Here is a 22,002-nt window from a genome sequence, read left to right as displayed (position 1 = left end):
ATCGCTCAGCCCCACCCTCTTCAACGTCTACATAAGCCCCCTCGCAACCATCGCACGTCAACACAACCTCAAGATTATCACCTACGCCGACGACACCCAGCTGATCCTCTCCCTCACCAGCGATCCGGACACCGCCAGAGCCAGCCTACACGAAGGGATGAAAGACGTCGCCGAATGGATGAAGAACAGCCGCCTGAAACTGAACTCAGACAAGACGGAGGTCCTCATCCTGGGATCATCACCCTCCGCCTGGGACGACTCCTGGTGGCCCCCCGCCCTGGGAGCCACCTCCAAGCCAACGGACCACGCACGCAACCTAGGCTTCATCCTGGACTCCTCCCTCTCGATGACCAGACAAGTCAACGCCGTCTCGTCTTCATGCTTCAACACCCTGCGCATGCTTCGAAAGATCTTCCAGTGGATCCCCACCGAGACCAGGAAGACGGTCACCCAGGCCCTCGTCACCAGTCGGCTGGACTACGGGAACGCCCTCTACGCCGGCACCGCCGCCAAACTCCAGAAGAAACTCCAACGGATCCAGAACGCCTCAGCAAGACTCATCCTGGACATCCCCCGACACAGCCACATCTCCGGACACCTGAGAGACCTGCACTGGCTCCCCGTCAACAAAAGAATCACGTTCCGACTCCTCACCCACGCACACAAGGCCCTCCACGACCTGGGCCCCAAGTTCCTCAACAGCCGCCTGACCTTCCACAAGCCCACCCGCCAGCTCCGCTCCGCCAGCCTCGCTCTCGCCACCGTCCCCCGCATCGCCACCGCCGGAGGAAGATCCTTCTCCTACCTGGCAGCCAACACATGGAACTCCCTCCCCATCCACATCCACCTCCGGACAACGCAAGACCATCTCGCCTTCAGGAAGCAACTCAAGACCTGGCTGTTCGAGCAGTAGCGTCCCCCCCCCCCCCCAGCGCCTTGAGACACTCCGGGTGAGCAGTGTGCTATACAAATGCCTATGATTGATTGATTGATTGAGCTTCTGTGTGTCCTTGTCCAAGGTAGGGCTTCACATTACCTTCAACGTATCTACTACTACAAGTCTGATCTAACAGAGAACTCACAGAGGACCTGCAGCCTCCAGTGTGTTTGTACAGCATGCGGCTTCTCATGTGGATTTCAACACTCTCCACTTCTATTCTAGTAGGCAGCACCCACAGTAGTAATGGATCGTTTCTGTTACCCTGGCTCATGTCATCTTGCACTGTGCTTTTTCCCACTTGTATATCTGTATTTTTCGCACTTTAAACTCTACATCCACTTTCTATTTATTCTTATGTACATTTATAAGGACTCTTTATAAGCAAGGGTGAAAAAACACATTTTAGAATGCAAAGCACGGGCGCCTCTGTTTGGCCGAGTTAAAGAAATCTGAGCACCTGCAAACAGCAATCCGAATACCTGAACAAAGATAAAGCAATGGGTCTCCCCTCCCCTTGGCTACAGTTTATATCCGCAGCTCTGCTGCTCTCTTGAAATTGTTAGATGAAATCATAAAAGTGTAATTAGGGAGCATGCAGCCAAAGAGCTGCAGAATAAACACAGCCATGATATCAGGTCTTCTGAAACGGGGACGCTGATTCAGCTTTAGAAAATGCGCTCCTGGTGGAGACAATGTGGCTTGCAGTGAACATCTGCGAAGCTATTTATTTCTCGTGGTTTGTCTGCAGTAATTAAGCCTATAGAACGTGAACCATTCTGCACCATCATTAGAAACTTCTTCTCAGAGTTTGTTTAGAAATGAGGACTGCTTTCAGAACGATGCCTAGACAACAGACTTCTACAGAAAGATGGCACACATTCTCTAAAATCAATGCTATTTAAATGGAAATCAAGACAGCGAAAACAAATACAACATTTGTTTTTCTTTTCTGATGGTTCTGTACAACACAAAAACTTTGTTCTGTTCAATTTTTAACGTTCTATTCAGTTTTGGCATGGCGATTAAAGCATACGTGTTGTGTTTAATTTTCGAAACAACCTTATTCTGATCAAACAGAGATGGGCGGCTGAACAGAGGATACTGAATCTCAAAGAGCTTCCATTTTAAAAGTAAGGCTTTTCTAAAGCCTTAATTGTGAGCCACGCAAACATCTCTCACTAAACTTCAACACGAGTCCCAGGCCCAAGCTTAAATTACAAGGTGACGCAGAATTTTCATCAGAGATAAACAAGTGTGCTATATAAATACACAAATAAAAACCAGCAAAATGTCAAACCTCAAAGTTCATTCACAGTAGCCACCATTAGACACGACATAATGAAATATATGACATTTAGAAAAACACATTCGAGTCTACAAGAAAGGGATTTGATTATTCATCATACATAAATTGGATAGCTTCTTCAATTAAAAATACATACTTTTACTGATAAGAGGACCTTTAGCCAAGTCCAAACAATTATCTAGGTCCAGATCTTCAATTTTTGCCTTTTTAGGGGCCAAGACACACAGACAACAGATATGGATTGTTAGAAATGGGGGGTCTCTAGTTGGCAATGGTTAAGGGTGATACACTACTGAAATAACCCCTGCTTATGCCCTTGGTAGCTTGGCATGAGCAGTGGGGCTTATCTCAGAGACAGTGTGTAAAGCATTTGCACATAACCAACAGTAATACAGTGAAAACACTACCAAAGGACACCACACCAGTTTTAGAAAAATAACCAATATGTATCTGTGCAAACAAGACCAAAGCAATAAAAAGGCAACATACAGTAATCCAAAATATGCACTTTGCAATAATAACTCTAAAATGCAGTTCCTTAAGCTCCGTCCGGGGCTACTGCGATGCTGAAAACAACAGAATCCAGCAGTTCCGACCAACTGTGTCAGTGCGGACCGGCATTAGTGTCAGCAGACTCGTAAACAGTACCTTTGGTTTAGGCCGACGCATCAGTGCGGACTGGTTGTGGCAACCGTCGCAGTTGTGATGTGAAGCGTAGCGGTGCAGCGTGTGGTGCCCTCAAGTTGCGCTGCAAGCAATGGCTCAGTGATGGTCGTCCAGAGGTGTCAGTGAGACCAGGGCTGCGGAGCGGAGTGAGGCGGTGCTCGTGGCGGTGCTGACAGGTCACCGTGCAAGCGATAGTGCCGGTTGATGGGAGCTGGAGTCAGTCGGCCCAGATTGGGATGGGGCGGTGCTTCGTGTAACTTATGAGAAGGCCCCCAAACCACAGTGCGGTCGCGGTCAGCGACGACATCAGTGAGACCAGGGTAGTGAAGTGATGCGAGGCGGTGCTGAGTGCAGTGCCCACAGGTCACGTTGCAAGCAGCGGCTTGGTGGCAGTGGTCGTCGCAGGTGAGACCAGGGTTTGCTGTGCGAAGGTTGGCCTTCAAGACACAGAGTCTGCAGAGGTGTCGGTGATCAACCCTACACTCCTGCTAGAGCCCTTAGATCGGCCGAATTGAGAAACCTAACTGCTCATAGAATCACCAAGGTGAGATGGGGCGGTAAGAGCTACACAGCCACAATGGCCAGCCTTTGGAACGCCTTCCCTATCATGTTGAAAAAAGAGAACAGTCTCTTTAAATTCAGGAAGGGCCTCAAGACTTGGCTGTTCTCGGTTTAATTGTCTTACTTCCTCTGTACTGATTGCATTAAAGGCAGCGCCTAGACACCCCAGGGTATTTGCCGCGCTTGACAAAATTTTCATCATCATGATGTCGGCTGCTTTCCCAATCTGTGGTAACTGAAACCCGTGGTACCCAGAGGTAAGTGAAGTCTTTGCTGTCCCTGAGACTTTGTGAACAGGAGGCAAGCTCTATTTCAAGCCCTTGGAGATGCTCAGCAACAAGTGAAGAAAGTTCAGTCCAGTCCTTTCACTGCCCAAGGCAGAAGCAGCATCTGCTGGCCCACCCCAGCAAAGCAACAACCCAGCAAAGGGGCAGTACTCCTCCTGGCAGTTCTTCCTGCTCTTCTTCCTGGCAGGTTTCTTGATTCAAGCAAGTTGTACAGTTCTGGGGTCTGGGCCCCAATATTTATACTGCAATTCTCATGGTTCACTTGGGCAGAGTGTGTCTGTGCTCAGTCTAAACCAGTTTGGTCCTCTCTGGCCCAGTTTACCGACAGGAGGTGGAGACAGCATTGTCCAAGGCAGACCAGGCCCATTCAGGTGCAAGGAAATCTCCTCCCACTGCTCTAAATGTGGCCCAGGTCTATTCAGTCCAGCCCTGACTCATCCAGGGAAGGCGGGACACACCTCAACCCTCCCAGTGGCTGTCTGAAGAGAATGCACATCCCAAGCCCCTGTCACTCCAAAGCCAGACAGTCAATCCGCAACCCAACAGAAGCACACAGGATGGCAAAGCAAGAAAATACATACTTTCTAAAAGTGGTATTTCCAAACACAGAAAATAAAAATCATCTTTCGTAAAATATGCTTTTCTACATTCCGAGTTCAGGCATACTAAACTCCATTTCTCTATCTTTTCCCAATTGGAAGATATACAGGTAAAATGATACAGAGTATTCCCCATTCTATCCAATGGGACAGATGGCCTTTCCACAGTGAAAAACAAATTGCATTGTATTTCACGATGAGGACATGTCACACACACCAGGACATGTCCTACTTTTCACATACACTGCACACTGCCCATAGGGGTAGCTTGGGTCGACCTTAGGGGTGACTCATGTGTAATAAGAGGGAAGGTTAAGGCTTGGCAAGTGGGTGGACTTGCCAAGTCGAAATGGCAATAAAAACTGTGTGCAGTGTCAGGTCTGAGAACCGTAGGTGGCACAATCCGTGCTTCAGGCCCACTAGCAGCATTGGATATACAGGGCTTGGTACTCTCAGTGCACTTTACTAGGGACTTACCAGTAAATCAAAAATGCCAATCATGGAAACACCAATCCATAATCCAATTTACAATAGGAGCACTTGCACTTTACCACTGAACAGCAGTGAGAAAGTGCACAGATACACTAAACCAGCAAAAACAGAGTCAAAACCGGAAGGTCAGAAAGCAAAAAGTCTGGGGAAACACGGCAAAATATGCCAGGTCTAACAAGGATGAATAGTTACTTACCTGTAATCTGTGGTTCCCCAGTATTGGTGTCTTTCATAGATTCACATGCCTGAATCATTCCCCGTCGTCGGAGTGGGAGTCCCACGGTACATAAAAAAGCAATAATTATGCATATAATAACCAAAAAACCTTGGTAACGTAAAACCAGGAAGTAAAATAGCCTAAGCTGTAAAAAAAAGCTTCCACATCTATGAATATCACAGTCAATATATACAGTCCAAACTGCAGCCAATAGGGCGACAGCACCCACCAGAATGTTCTCCTCAGAGGCTCAGGCTCTCAGATTCTCGCACCGGAGTGTACCAAAGTATAACGGCCTAACCAGCCTTTGAGTGGAGGTGGGCGGGTTGCATGTGAATCTATGAAAGACACCAATACTGGAGAACCACAGATTACAGGTAAGTAACTATTGTTCTTCTCCAGTATTTAGGGTTCACATGCCTGAATCAGAGTAGATAGCAGTACGTAACATTATGCTCATAAGACGCTGTTTTTGTATCATAGTCAATACACATTATCAAAAGGTATAACTATAGATAAATACGTGTGTTTCAACATATGCAGAACAATTTCAAGATATAGAAACAGTATGGAAAAAGCGTCTTATAGAAAAGCATAGTGGAGGAGGGAGAACAGAGGCTCACCTTATTTGAAAAGATTGCGGAGAACAGCTTGTCCCACTGATGCATCTGCATCGCTTGCAGCTTCCAAACAGTAATGTCTGGTAAAAGTGTGTCTGTTGGACCATGTTGCCGCTGTAAAGATCTGGTGAAGAGGCACACTGACAAAAAGAGCTGTGGATGAAGAAATTGCTCTTGTAGAGTGTGCTCTTGGGGTTGCTTGCAATGGTCTTACCGCTTGATCATGGCATAAGCAAATTGCAGCAGAGATCCAACGAGCAATGGTTGGTTTTGAGACTGAATGTCCTTGGCGCGGTTTGCAATATGCCACAAACAGTTGGTCTGATTTGCGTATTGTTGCTGTCCGTTGTAAGTAGAACTTGAGACATCTTTTGATGTCAAGGGAATGCAAAGCCCTTTCTGCAGCTGTGAGCGGATTTGGGAAAAAAGTCTTTAAAATTATAGGTTCATTAAGTTGGAAATTCGCAGGGACTTTTGGCATGAACTTCGGGTTAGTGCGCAGCACTACAGATTTCGATGTAAATTGTAGAAAAGGTGGATGAATAGCGAACGCTTGGAGGTCACTAACTCGTCTGGTTGATGTTAAAGCCAGTAACAAGGAAACCTTCCAAGAAAGGAACTTTAAATCCACCTTGTGAATAGGTTCGAAAGGGTGCCGCATTAGTTGTGTAAGCACTATATTAAGGTGCCAAGAAGGAGGTGGACGTCGAATAGGGGGGAACATCCGGAACAACCCCTTGAAGAATTGTTGAATGACTCTATTTAAATAAAGAGAGTTAACACCATCTTGCCGAAACATTGAAATTGCCGCCAAGAACACCTTTTGAGTAGAATGGGAGAGGGTGGATCTTGCTAATTGAAGAAAGAATGGTAGAATTTGTTCTGGTCTTGCTTGAATAGGGTGGATATTGGCAGATTGACACGACATGCAAAACCTCTTCCATTTCAGTTTGTAAGTTTTAACCATAGCAGGTGCTCGAGCATTAGCTAAAACCTCCTGACAGCCCGGAGGAATATCTAGGTGTGCGAATTCAAAGTGTTGAGGAGCTATGCCGCTAATCTCAGCGATGCTGGGTCCGGATGACAAATTTGTCCGTTCTGGATGGACAGAAGGTTCGGAATTGGCCGGAACTGGATGGACTCGCACTCCGAGAGGAGGAGAAGTTCCGTAAACCAGTACTGGCGAGGCCACCGGGGAGCGATGAGTATCATGTGGCAAGGTTGTTTCTTGATCTTGCGCAGAACTCGTGGAACCAACGGAATCGGTGGAAAAGCGTAGGCATATATTTGTGACCAATTCATCAAAAACGCATTTCCGAGTGAGTCTTTGTGGGGAACCCAACTTGCAAAGGATGGGCATTTGCGGTTCTGGCTGGTTGCAAACAGGTCTAGATCGGGATGCCCCCATTCTCGAAACACTTTGTCTAGGGATGGTTGATGTAGTTCTCACTCATGGTTTGATGTTGTGGACCTACTGAGGGAATCCGCCAGAACATTGGTGACTCCTGGGACATGAATGGCTTTGAGGCTGATTTGTGACGAATCACCCAATCCCAAATCTCTTGTGCTTGCTGAGATAATAGGGCTGACTTTGTCCCGCCTTGTTTGTGCAAGTAATGCATACTTGTCGTATTGTCCGTTCGTATTAGTATGGATGTTCCCTTGATGATGGTTCGAAACAATTTTAGAGCCAAGAATATGGCTCGTAACTCTAGAAGGTTGATATGCCACCTTTTTTGTTCCAAAGTCCACCTGCCGTTGACTGTCATCCCTTGAAGGAGCGCCCGCCCATCCCTCGAGGGAAGCATCTGTGGTTATGGTGAAATCCGGCATTTCGACTAGAAATGCACATCCTTCTCTTAAGTTCTCCATCTTGGTCCACCAATGAAAGGCTTCCTGCATCCGAAGAGTGATGCGAACGATGTCCTCGAACGATCCCGAAATCTGGAGCCATTGAAGGTTGAGCTCCTCCTGCAGTGGCCTCATGCTGTAACGGCTGTTGGGAATCAGAGGAATGCAAGAAGAAATCATTCCTAGGAAGGACTTGTACCAACGGACTGAAACGCACTCTTTTGACAGCAAGGAGCGCGTGAGGTTGCAGATTTTGACTGGTCTTTCTTTTAAGACAAAGGCGTGGGTCAGTTTTATGTCCAGTGTTGCTCCTAGAAAGGTCTTTCTCTGTGATGGGGTCAGATGAGACTTTTCGAAATTTATGGAAAGTCCCTGAGACTGGAAAAGTAGCAGACACTTTTGAACATGTTCGGATGTTGTTTGGAAAGAATTCGCCATGATAAGGCAGTCGTCTAAGTATGGGAACATTTGAATGCCCTGCAGGCGAAGGTGTGCGGTCACTGGCGCTATGACCTTTGTAAATACCCGGGGTGCTGAACGGAGTCCAAATGGAAGGACTCTGAATTGAAAGTCTCTGCCAGCCACTCTGAACCGTATACATTTTCTGTGTCTGGGAAGGATCGGCACATGAAAATAAGTGTCTTGGAGGTCAAGGGTGGCCATGTGATCCCCCACCGAAAGCAATTGTAGAATTTCTTGAAGTGTTAACATTCGGAAGGATAGCTTCTTTAAGAATTTGTTGATGGCGCGAAGGTCGAGAATAGGGCACCATTCTCCCGACTTTTTTCGGATGAGGAAAAATCTCGAATAAAATCCTGTTCCTCTATGTAACAGAGGGACTTTTTCGATTGCTCCCTTCCGGATCATCAGATTTATTTGGGAAAAAAGCTCCTTGAGATGAGCAGGAGGTGGTCTTTTGGGAGGAATATTTGGGGGGATCTTTGTGAATTCCAGAGCATGGCCTCTGGCTACTATATCCAAAACCCACTTGTCTGTAGTAATTCTGGACCAGTTCTAGTAGAAGTGGGATATTCTTCCTCCAATTCTTGTATGGGGCAACGGCAGACATGGTGGCAGTCGGCTGACCTCATTGTTTTTTATTGGACTCCCGTCCACAAAAGGATTGCTTCCTTCTTGACTGCGAATAAGAGTTACTTCGCTGTCCATAAGATTGCTGCCTGTAGTTTTGGAATCTTTGATTAGTATGGGAGGTTTGATAAGAACGTGGTTGATTATATCCTCCCCTGTTGGTGAAGGATCCACGTCCTTTGGCACCACGAAAAGACGACTTACGAAACTGCAGGCTACCAAGAGACCTCGCCGTCTCTGTATCTTTTTTAATAGCCTGAAGGGCCTCATCAACATGTTGTCCGAACAGAGACTCTCCCATCGAATGGCATATCGATGATCTTGGTTTGGACCTCTTGACGGAAAGATGTTGACTTCAGCCAACCTTGTCTCCTCAATACTGCTGCACCCGCCAATTGTCTAAAACCAGTAGATGCTACATCCACGGCTGCGTCGAGGATTTCAGCCGAGGTTTTTTCTCCCTCCTGTAAAATCTTCAAGGCCTCGGACTTGGAAGGCTCCGACAGCATATTAATGTAGGGGGAGATTTCGGACCACATTTGTGGATCGTATCTCCCTAATATGGCTAGGGAATTTGCAGCACGAACCGTCGTCGCAGCCATCGTGGAGACCTTTTTTCCAATTGAATCCAACCGCCTGCCATCCCTGTCAGGCGGAGCTGATATAGGAGACGAGGGGTTCCTGGCCCGTCTCTGCGCCGCTTGGGCGATGACAGGGTCAGCTTTAGGCTGGCCGATGAGGAATGCCAGTGAATTGCTTGGTGCATTATATTTTTTGTCCAACCGAGGAAAGACTGCTGGAAGAGAATTTGGTGTCGCCATGATTTTTAAGCCTTCCTTACAGATAAAATCTATTATTGGAATTGTCCTGATCTGTTTTCGCGGTAGGTCCTTAAAATCGTAAGGAAAGCAGTCATCTTTCTTTGCCTCCATAGGAATAAGAAATCTCTTTGTTGCCCTCTCCATAAGGAGATGAAAACTTCCGATATCCACCGGAGGAGAGTCCACGGGGGCCGGAGCGGACGGTGACGGAGTTTGGATTTGGTATTCGTCCAACTCCGACAGCACTGAATGGTCATCCACCTCTCCCTCTTTCCTGTCATCATCAGTTGTATTTGCATCATGGGAATGACGAGATGGCAGTGGAGAAGGTGGTCTGGGAGATTGGAAAGAGGATATGGGAACCCTTGGCATAGGCGTAGATGGAAGAGACTCCGCCGATTTCGATGGAGGAAAGCGCCGATAATAGTCCTGCAACATATATTGTAAATTGTTCAGCAATTCTAAAGGCATTTGTGCTGAAGGAACTGTGACAGGAGGTGGAGCTTGAGGCTCAGTACCTGGTTCTTCCTACTGGTCATCATCCTGGTATTTAAAAAATAGTTCTGATGGACTCCTTGCAGTGCGGAATCCGTCCTCCTCTCCAGATTCGTCCTCATCTTCAGAATCTAATAACTGTTCCGGCAGCTTCAATGGTGACAGGGCTTCCAATGAGGAGCCACGACGTTGTAGTAGAGAAGCCGCCGTCGAAGGCTGCATGGATGAAGCAGAAGCCGATGTTGCAGTCCAAACCTGTAAATCTGTACAGGAAGACAAGAGAGGCGTCGAAGAGTGCGCCGTCGACGATGGCGGTGGCGGCAATAAGATGTGCGCTGATGAGGAAGCCGCCTTCAACGACGAGGCAACTTTCGTCGACGAGATGTGAGCCGTCGACGAGGCAATCTTCATTGACGAGGAGGTCGACAACGACGAGGTAATCTTCGTCGACGAGGCAATTTTCGTCGACGATGATTCAGTCTTCGTCGACGAGGCAGCCGTCGACGACGCAGCAGTCTTCGTCGACGAGGTGGCCGTCGACGAGGAAGTCTTCGACGACGAGGTGGCCCTCGACGCTGCAGTTGCTGACGAGATCTTCTTTGTCCTTACAGTCAACGGAGCGGAGACGAGAGATGAAATCTCCTTCGTCGACGAGATGGGTCTAACAGCCACGGAGACCAGGGTCGACGGAGACGAAGCCGATGTCATAATCATCTTCGGTCTCGGAGACGAGAATGCAACCGTCGACGTTGATGTAGCGTCGACGATGATAATAGTCGAAGAAGGGGCTGTCGACGACAGCATTTCTTATTGAGGTAATTCCTTGTTAGGAAGTCTTTAGGTGCCAGAGACTTTCCTGACTTCCTCGGGGGCGTAGCAGGCTTAGACTTGGAAGGTGGAGAAGCCTTCTTAGAAGAAGTAGAAGAAGACAAGCCAGAGCCTTTAGCAGGCTGAACTTTTCTCAACACCTTTGCCCCAGGAGATAAGTCTTCTTCAGCCATCCTCTTTCTGGTGGATACAGACGACCCAGAGGCTGCACTTTCTACCTCAGATAAAGTATTATCCTTGTCCTTAATCTTCTGTAGCCACAGAAGTAGGCGCCCTTCTCTATCCCCGAGGGCTTTCTGAGGGAAGGTCCTGCAGATCTTACAATCCCTCACCTCATGTTCCGGATAGAGGCAGTAGATACACTTCTTGTGAGGATCTTCAGAGAAAAGCCGGAGCTTCCCACAGGATTCACAAGGCCTAAAGAGAGACCTCTTAGAAGTTGACATCATGAAGTAAGCAAAAAACTAGAAAAAACTGAAGTACTGAGCAGAGCTCAGGGAGACTCCCTTCACACGACGTGCGGTAGAAAATCTGAGAGCCTGAGCCTCTGAGGAGAACATTCTGGTGGGTGCTGTCGCCTGATTGGCTGCAGTTTGTACTGTATATAATGACTGTGATAGTCATAGGTGTGGAAGCTTTTTTCTTATAGCTTAGGCTATTTTACTTCCTGGTTTTACATTAGCAAGGTTTTTTGGTTATTATATGCATAATTATTGCTTTTTTATGTACCGTGGGACTCCCACTCCGACGACGGGGAATGATTCAGGCATGTGAATCTATGAAAGACACCCTAAATACGGGAGAATCAGCCTTCTGTAGAATGATTGAGATAGTATCTCTGTTGCGAGCTATGAGAGTGACATCTGGGGCTACAAAGAGGCCACAGAGATACAAGCAGTTGAAAACTTATTTATGAGACACTTACTCTGGGTACCTCAATCTTTGTCCTCTTATTTTCAATGAAGAACTAGGTCTAGGATACATTTCCGATTTGTTAACATTACGATCCTTGCTCAGATGGATCTCAATATGGCTAAATACAGAGCTGTGACTGAACCAGGCCATAATGAAGGACTGTACGAAACTTGAGAGGGCTTAGCTATATCAAATCCTCATTTGCAGAATTGGGTCACCCTGATTTATATTGGTTGCCAGAGAGGACTGTCAGTGGGGACATACTGTGAGTCAATAGACAATTTATATCGGCAGTACAAGTAAAGAGAGAAAGGATGGAGATTAATAAAGCATCTGTGAGAGCATATGCTACTTTGAAGTCATGCATGCCTAGTGAACCTTACCTTATAGTGTTTACACATTCTCTCTTCATCCTTTCCCACTAACAAGATTCAGTTTAAATCTATTGCACTGGCTCTTGGCATAGCCTCCAGCTGGAATTAAGTTGTAAATCTAGGGCAGTGCAGTTGTGATCTCTTTTTAGACAAGATACCATGCAGGGTTTTGTGAACACTATAGATCTCTTCGAAAACAGTATCTTATACCTCTGCTGAGAGGGCAGCAATTTACTCAAGCTAGACCTGCACTAATCTTTTTACAACTGCCGCCTAATGAAGTCTTATGTGTTAATGTGGTCAATTTCTTAGAAGGTGCGATAAGACTTAGACAGAAATGAGAATTATAGCCACAACGAAATTAGAGAATTACTTGTCACAAATGGAGACTGACTTATAGATTTAAAAAAAGATTTAAGTACATTTTTATTATTATCTATTTGAGTATATTTATGAAGGAAGTGCTATCATGAATCATGGACGGTATTATGTTACTATGGAATGAGAAATATTGTACTATTTTATTCTGTAAATGATTTTCTGTTAAATAGGTGTATCTTTTATGGTTTGAAGTAACCGAAAAAAGAAAGTTGATGATTATGATTGAGATAGGTGATCCAAAAAATGTGGAATCTTCATATTATGTTCAGCTACTGTAGAATATAGATCTACAGTTCGCCTGATCGCAGAGCCTACAATCCCTCATGATTACCAGACTGCCCCTGATGCTTATGGCACAGCGCAGATACTGTTGGGGGAAATTAAGATACTGCCCCAAACAATAACCTATGGGCAGCCTTCTAGGAACGCCTGCCACTCGAGCAGAAAAATAAAACATATTTGGAAGGCCTACAACACTAGACCAGATAGGCTCTGCTGGAACACCAAGATCATATGGCATGACTTGCATCTTCATGACCAATCTTTTCTCAAATTCTCAGTCATCTCATCACACTGAAACACACATCTCATAATTGTGGAGAAGGGATCAAAAAGTTGGAGGTCATATTTTGTCTGTTGATAGCAAGCAGAAAAATAAGCATGTTAGGTGGTCTACATTTGGCAGTGGAGGGGGGTAACTGATTTGCACGGAGGAGGGAAAGTGGAGGTTCCAGACGGGAATGTGACAATTAACCAGATACATTTCAATTTCCATGGTGGAAGGCGAAAGAGTGAGAGGAATCACCATCCCACAATAGTCACTAAAAGACATCTTTAATATTATCTATTGTCGCTACCGGTTTGTAAATTATAAGTAGAGTCAAAATGCTGATAAACATTTAAGTTCAAAGGGACAAGGGTTTGGGTTAAGTGGGTGAGAAAATCGTTGGCACGAATATGCAGTTAATGTGGATGTAAAAACGGAGAATGAATTAAGTTGTGGTACTCCGTTTGCTGGAATTGCCTTCTTATTGTCAAATTGCTTACCTGCAATCCTTCCAAAACTTGTTTCTGGGATCCGTTTCTAAGTTGCCATGTACCAACAGACATGTTTTGTTTATTTTTCAACTTGTCTGCAATACTGCGGACTATTTGAAGGGGCATAAATAAGTGTACAATAAAATTACCCAAACTGTATATTTATATCTCCTCTTTAAAACTTTCTATGATATTCTAGGTCTGATAATGGACTCAGGCCATCATTGTTGAGGGATGTTGTTAAGCTCACAGTCACCTAAGCATGTGAGGTCTAGCCAGTGGCTAAATTGTCAGCTGTAGGTTTAGGACAGCTTAGGCTCTACTATGGCTTTCCAAATGGATCCAATTATGTGCTTCTGGTAAAATCACATTAACTCCCCTTACGTAAGCTCCAGCAGCAACCAGCAACGGGAGTGTATATAAACGAAATAGCTTCTACTACTAAGTACTGGACCGTCATCATAATACAACTACAGGATCTCGTCTGAAATATCAGAAGTCCCGCTTCCAGATGTGCTCTCATCTGAACCCCTCAACACAAAATGTTAAAAGGACTCCATATTTCAGCCCATCTGCGGTATTAGTTGAGATGTGCTGCTTTCAGCTAGACTAACCACTAATATGACTTTACTGTTCTCAAAAAATGTCACAGTGCTGGAGAGGTCCAGAAATCAAGTATGCTCTTTCTGTAGCATTTGCTATTTTGGACATACATTAAATTGAGTCTGAGAATGATCAAGTTCTGAAGGAGTCCCATGATTAACAACGATGGGAGATATTCAAATACCATTCAATATAAGCATTAGGAATCATGAACGTGGTTTTGTTCATAACAAAATCAATATCTGAATTAATAAAAAAAAATAAAGGTCTGCATGATATTACGGACTGAGTTATTCTGGCTATCATAGGCAGGACTGGGTATTATCACTAGCCTTGGCATTGTTTAAGCAAATTGCATTATCTAGAATGAAGTCAGCGTAACTTTAATAAAAGTGAGTCTAGCCATTACCAACAATTCACCCGATGTGAGTAGTTCAGAAAAATGAGCAAAACTGTAGCTAACTTAAACAGGGACAAATAAAAATAAAAAGTGAACAGTACTAGTGCTACCCTAAGAATATTATTAATACTGAGGTTGGCACATAGGGTGCCATCAAAAAGGGGAACCAACCTTTGCTGGAGGTACCGAATGCCTAGGGATCCAAAAATGCTTGCATGGTTTCAGGAACTCAGCAAATTTAGTTGGTAATAAGTCAGAGAGACACTCAGCGGTACCAAAAACTGTGTTCTTCAGAGTATTAAACTTTAAGGATGCTTTGGTTTGTACATGAATAAAAGTGGCTCTGGACATTCTCAGCAGCTGAGTTACTATTAATAACACTCATCCTATATTTTATCAGCAAGTGAATGGGCATTGGCATTATGCTCTGTTAGTTAGGACTTCATCAACAGCTGAATCATTGTAAAAATTAATAAAGTACGAGTTACTTACCTTCGGTAAAGATGTATCTGGTAGAGACGTTGTCGAGCCGCAGATTGCTTAACTTAGAATATCCCCAGTCGTCAGACTGGATCTGGAAAATTCTTTGCAGCAACACCTCTGTGCGTCGGCGCCACACGACCCCGCCCTGACGTCATCCACGTATGTGACATTATTGAGGTCATACAAGTCCCTCCCGGCACGGCACAATGCGGAATCACCAACAAAAACTGTGAAAGTATGGGAACAGTGTGCAAAGGATGAAAAATCTGCAAAATAAATAAGGCGTATGGTGCAAAAAACCATCATAAAAGACACCATCATAAAAGACAGGACTACGCTGTGAGAAAGAACCCCGCATAGCAAAGCGCAGGTCCTTCCCAAAGTGTGAGCAAGAAGGGAAGAATATCTCAACAGACCAAAAAGCAAAATAGACTGTCATTACCATGTAAACTGTGACTGGCATTACCATGTAGAACTGTACCTTCCAACAAGGATAGAGCACAGAAAGAACTGCAATGTACTGTAAGAAGGTATCTTCCTTACAGAAAGTACAGCAATGTACTTGAAGAAGGTATCTTCCCTTATAACAATGGAAGTGTGAAACAGAGCTGAAGACGACTATATAGGAAACAAGAGCCTCTAGTTAATGGAGAAGGTGGGCGGGAGGGAAGACAGCCGAAGAAGAAGAAGAATCTCATGATGACAGTGAATGAAAAGGCACCACCTACAGGAAACAGCCCCTTGGAGGGAGTCGGCTGCATATGGTAATTCAGAAAGGGGCGCAACTATTTGAGCACCCTTGAAAGAAAACCAATGGCAACTGAAAGGCAAGTGGAGAAGCCCACCTAGCAAGGTTCTCGCAGAGCGGGGAGGATGGGTGGGCGTTAAGGAATCTGCGGCTCTACTAGATACATCGTTACCGAAGGTAAGTAACTCGTACATCTGATAGAGACATCTAGCCGCAGATTCCTTAACTTAGAATAGATACCATAGCCATACTCTCAGGGGGGTGGTGGGTCTGTGACAAAACAACAGAACGTGCTCAAGCACGGAGCCGGCAACAGAGTGACGGACAATGGGTAAGGCTGTGGCAGGACAACCAGACAGCAACCCAATTAGTTCGGAAGAGCAAAAGAGAACGGGAGGCAATGAGTCCCAAAACAAATGCCATAATGGTGCTACACCACACCTGTATAAGCATGAGATGTAGGAACGGCACCAGCTATATAGCAAACAAAGAGAGAGAGAGAGAGAGAGAGAGAGAGAGAGTCCCGAACGAAGGAGGAAGAAGGACCACCCTCAGCGTAATGGCAAACTATGTGGACTCCAAACAAAGGTTGGGGAAAAACATGAAGCAATGCAACCATACCAGAGCCTACCAGGCTAGCCCATGCAAGGAAGGCCGGCGAAGCTAGCGACAGGAACAGAAGGGTAAGAGGTAGAAAGTGACCAATGTCCTAGAAGGACAGGCAGGAACAAGATAGATGCCAAGTGCCCACCCAGGCACCAAAAAAGGGGGGGGGGGGGGGGGGCCGGGGCGAGAAGGGCACGCTGTTGCGGGCCATCACTGAAACATGCACAGATCCGACAGCCACAGAGACAACAAGGTGGTGGAGCTAAAAAAGGGCATAGGACTGCCCAACCAGACAGCTTGGAGAGTAAGGTGAGAACCAACTCATGAAATACAGTTGTAGGGTGCAGACCCTAGAACGACTGACATTAGAAGAGCTGTCCTGCAGGTACAGCGGACATAGGATAGGGTGATGCCCAATGAGAGGGGCACATCCGAAGGAAGTGGCAGCATAGGCACCCGAGTACCAATAGGCATATAAATGTAGGAAAGAATCTGAGATTTGTTGACCACATCCTCCGACTGGGAGTAAAATTGAACCCTTGGCCAGAAAAAGAGATATCGTTCAGTTTCTGCACACCAAGAAGGGAGCAGTGTAAAGCCGTGGAACCATCTCAGGTAGTGGGGTGCAAAAGGGACCCTATTGCTGAAGATGCAGGAAAAGCAACAAAGTGCACCTAAGTGTACTGAAAGACACCCTGCAGCGTAGACAGAGGGCAATCCCGAGTGCAGCCATAAAAAGCTCCTTGATTTATGGAGATATAGGACTAGAATTCGTAGCAGCGAAGAGAGGTGGAGATGTCGGAAGAAGAGTACCCAAGGTAACATGCATATATACACACACACATATATATATATATATATATATATAGCGCAAAGAAGGGTAAACGAGTCACGACCATGCAACATGGGTGGTATAGGAGCACACCTAGTGCACTAATGGCAGGTGGTATCCACATTTTAAGTGTGAAAAACACCATGAAAATCTCCCAAGGAGGCGAACGATGCATATAAGCAAGACGACCCATGACGTATAGACGACTGCGCCAAGTCACAATATCGAAAACCGTACAACGGCAAGATAAGAGCACCAGGGGACGCATAGAGCCCAAAGGATCTCTAGGCCCACATAATATAAAGCAAAGCTATATAATAGCATACAAGTACCACACTTGGAGTATGGACACCCCAAACAACGGGGAACACCTCTTAGGGCAATCCACAGTCAGAGGCCAGACACAACAACCAGTGGAACACTGCCACAGTAGGCTTATTGCCAGCTCAAAACGCATAAGGCATCGAAAGGATGCTAAATGAAAGGGTAACCACCTTAGAACATGCAAAAAGAAGACCTGGGAAATATAGGCTTAAGGCGGAGGGCGAAAGCCCGCAAGGAGACGCCGAACAGTCGATTCGGCGTGGGCATCAAACAATAAAACCCCATCAAAGGGAAGATCAACAAGTCGCTCCCGGATATTCTCCGGGAAGGCGCTATCCCACAACCAAGCATGGCGCCTCAAGGCAACCGAACCAGCCATAGCTCGGCCTAAGGAATCAGCAGTATCCATGGCCGAGCGGATCGTGAATTCAGCAAGGTCACGGCCATCACGAAGAAGATTAAGGTCAACACGAGCGCCTTCAGAGGTGTCTGAAAAAAGAGACTCTATGGAGTCCCACAATGCAGAGGTAGCCCGAGCCAAGACACACACTGTATTTAGTGAACGAAGGGCAGCACTAGTGGAGGCGAAGATGTTACGACCCCACGACTCAAGCCATCTGGACTCACTGGAGGGAGGAAGCATTAACTGAGGCAAGGAAGGCAAGGCAGTTTGCAAAACAAACCCCTGCACTGCTGGGTGAACAAATGAGCAAACTGGATCATGTGGAGCAGGCCGGTGGCGGTGCAAGAAAGAACGAGCAACCAGATCACCGGAAGCCGGCCGAGCCCAGGTACCCAAAAGGGCATCATAAAGAGAAGCTTCAATGGGCAGAAGCGGCTCCAAATTCCCCGACCCATGGTGAAGGACACAAAGCAGAGGGTCCACAGACAAGGGGACTGAAGGGGGCTTCATGTTTAGAACACAAGTGGCTAAGGAGACTACTCTAAGAAATGCCGCACCGTCCTCGGTAGCCCTATGAGGAGGGAACAGCAACTCATCTGTAGGCGAGGGCTGTAAACTGAGTCTACCAATACACTGAGGGTGTGACCAATGCCCAAAGGAAGGAAGCCCCATTGACGAATGGGGGTCCTGATAGGGCTCCTGAGGAGGCGGGGGTCCTGCCGGGTCCACAAATTCTAAGGGGGGACAGGCATGGATAGATCCGGAGTAGCCAAACGTGAAGGCGATGCCAAACTCTCCCCAGAATGTTCCGGAGAAGAGTCTACAACCTGGCGCCAAAGCGACGCCAAAATGACTCCGGTCAGCGCTGACCCTGCCTCGTCAGGCGCCGACTCGGCTCCATCCGGCGCCGAGTCGTCTCCATCCGGCGCCGATTCCACATCCACCATGACAAGCCCCGCTTCCGAAGAAGGGGATGGCGTCGGAGCTGGGGAGGCAAGCCTCCGGCACCGCACCGGCGCCGACTCAGCCTCAACCACAACAGGCTTCAACTCCGAAGTAGGAAGCAGAGTCGGAGCCGGGGAGGTGAGTTTTCGGCGCCGACCTCGGCTCCGGGCAGGCGGCTGCCTGTCCAGAAGGCCGAGGTGTGCTCAAAGCCGTGCTTTGAGCACCAGCAGCCACCTGAGACGCCACAGGAAGCCCCACAGGACTATGCGGCGCAGCAGGGGTGCTATGGGTCGTAGTCCCGCCGGGCCGCACCCTGACGACACGAGTGTTCGGCGCCGGAACGGTGCCAACCTCGGCTCCGGGACGGCAGCCGCCTGTCCGGAGGGCCGAGGTGTGCCCGAAGCAAGGCTTTGAGAAACAGCAACCACCTGCGACACCACAGGGAGCCCCACGGGACTATGCGGCGCAGCAGGGGTGCTATGGGTCGTAGAGGGGGACCCAGCCGGGCCGCACCCTGACAACACCATATCTCCTTCGTCCCTGGGGGCAAGGGCTTAATTGGCGCAGGGGGCGAACTCACCGGTGAGTCGGTCGGGGACCTCGCAAGGAGCGGAGGCCCCGAGGATGCCCCAGGGACAGGAGCGGACCCATGGGAGGTCTGCAGAGCCGCGGCATAGGCCTCCATTTGGGTCCGAGTCACCCCGTGCCCGGATAGGGCTGATACCGGGGGCGCACGTCCAGAGGGTTCCGGGAACTAGTGCCCCCGGAAGTGAGGTTGTGGACCTCAGCGACATGCGCCGCGACTTACCCAGAAGGGGTGAACAATGTCTCTGGGCCCCAGAGGGTGAGCGACGCCGCAATTGGAAACCAGAGGGGCCTGCCGGCAATGAGGAGGCCGGAGGACGAGACGACTCTGACCGGGACAGTCGCGCCGAAAGGAGCTTCATCCGGCGCTCCCACCGGGACTTTGGCTTGAGGTGTTGGCAGGCGTCGCAATCTGTCGAGTCGTGGTGTTCGCCCAAACACCACCTACAGATAAGATGTGGGTCTGTCGCGGACATTTGCCGTGAACAGGCAGTAAAGGGTTTTAAAGCCTGAAGGCATTGCACACTGTTCTAGACGCGAAGCGTCAAAAGGGGCCTGAAAACAGGCCAGAGGATCCGCTTACTCCGGATCCGCGTTGCACGCGGAAAAGAAGGAAAACTGTCGTCAGCGCTCCCGGAGGGACTTATATGACCTTGCTGACGTCACTTACTTGGACGACGTCAGGGCGGGGTTGTGTGGTGCCGTCCCCCGACGCGCAGAGGTGCTGCTGCAAAGAATTTTCAGGATCCAGTCTGACGCCTGGGGATATTCTAAGTTAAGGAATCTGCGGCTAGATGTCTCTATCAGATAGAAAATATTAACAGCATGGGGATTCAGTGGTCTAAGGCCTCATCAGGATGCTGTAGATTATACGTGGTTACCAGTGAGTGTCACATTCTACGATTAATTACTGAGACACTGTCGGAACCGAGAATCGCAATTTAGGACAGGACTCCAATAGAAGGTGAGGTGCATGACTGGTGCAAGCAAATTTGATAATCTACAGGTGGATCTGGGCAGAAACACGCCACCAGAGCATTTTCATAGCAGTGGAATAAGGCAGTACACACAGTATGACTAAAAACAATAGTATGAGAAGCATGCACACCTCAAAATATTACAACATGGCTCTAAGGTGTATTACTGAAGCAAACCTCATGCCAAGCCCACCATGTAATTTCACCAAGAATCTTTTGCAGTGCAAGAGAAGACACCTCAGATAAGCACTTTTAAATGTGTTTCTCTCTTACATCCAACCCTCTCCAACCCATTCTAGCCCCCTCCTGTTTTATTTATGTGGTGGAAGCGCTGTTCTAGACAGACCAACCTCGTCTCCTTGCCACTTTGTACCTGCAACTATTGCTGCCAAATGTTAATACAGTGGCAATTAGATTGTCACAACCGGTCACAATCAACTCATTGTATAGTCTCCTCGCAAGCATGTCAACTTCGCCACTGCACAGGTGCATTGCTACAGATGCGTTAAGAGACGGGAATCAAAACGCAACCAAAATGTTTTGCACATTTTGTTCAGGTAGAGGTTCTGGGCCTACACTGGGAGTCATATCAAGGCAACACAGAACAAAGCACTCTGGTGAAGTTTGGAAATACTCCTACATATGCCCATACAGGAAAGTTTTTAACCACAGTGGTAAGGATGCACTGAGTATACATCTTGTCCTGTTTTAAGTTTAACAATAAGGGAATTGACCCTGTCGTGGACCTCTGCAACAGCAAGTAAAAAACCAACAAGTGTGAGCGGCAGGGTACTGAAGTTGGTATCTCACTCATTTGTACTCCTATCAGTATTGATGGGTCTCTTCACTCTGTGCAGGACTCTTGAATAGAATTTCTTTAACTCCACAAACAGAATCATCTTCATGTGATTTAAGGCTACTGTTACCTAATTGCATGATAGGTTTGCTTTATTCTTTACTGGAGAAGGCATTTGAGCTTATGCTGGGTGCTATAGCTCAGTAATCCGAACATCTCAGATTACACTCCTCTTGCCTTCTTTTGTACTGATAGAGACCTCTGCATGCTCTGAAAAGACTGACACATTTTTAACTAAGACTGAATTGAGTATATATGAAAAAGTAGTACCTGTCTAGTTCAACATGTACTGTAAGATGTGAGGTAATGGACCAATTCAATCTAAATATCACTTTTAGCTTGTTTTTACTATATTTACATGGCTACTGAAAATGGACCAATTCAATCTAAGTATCACTTGTATCTTGTTTTTACCATATTTACATGACTACTGAATCACCTCAAACACAATAAAATGTCCTCTCTTCCCTATAGAATAGTTTATATTACAATTCTAATTATCCTTTCTGACCATAAGTGTCTATTGTTTTCAACCATATACGCATATTTAGTTATTTGCAAAGTATTCTAATATATTATGGACTTATTAAATATTATGAAAATAAGTTAGCAACTTTATATAAGAACAAGAGATTTATATTCATTATTTGTTCAAATAACTTGCAAAAACAGTATTTCAGACAATCATTCTTTACTCAGAACGATATAAATGGTAGCCACACATTAACACATAAACAAAATGTCACTGTTCTCATGGAAA

The 22,002-nt window shown here is 46.7% G+C and overlaps 1 protein-coding gene across 1 annotated transcript in view; it reads right to left on the bottom strand.

Annotated features, from left to right (window-relative positions):
- Nucleotides 1-22,002, bottom strand: part of SLC9A8 (solute carrier family 9 member A8) — a 489,369-nt gene that overhangs the window by 41,440 nt on the left and 425,927 nt on the right. The gene's annotated exons all lie outside the window — the stretch shown is intronic.

The sequence above is a fragment of the Triturus cristatus genome, chromosome 7, assembly GCF_964204655.1.
Source record: "Triturus cristatus chromosome 7, aTriCri1.1, whole genome shotgun sequence".
Classification (NCBI taxonomy): domain Eukaryota; kingdom Metazoa; phylum Chordata; class Amphibia; order Caudata; family Salamandridae; genus Triturus; species Triturus cristatus.
This window is presented reverse-complemented; position numbering and strand designations above follow the sequence as displayed.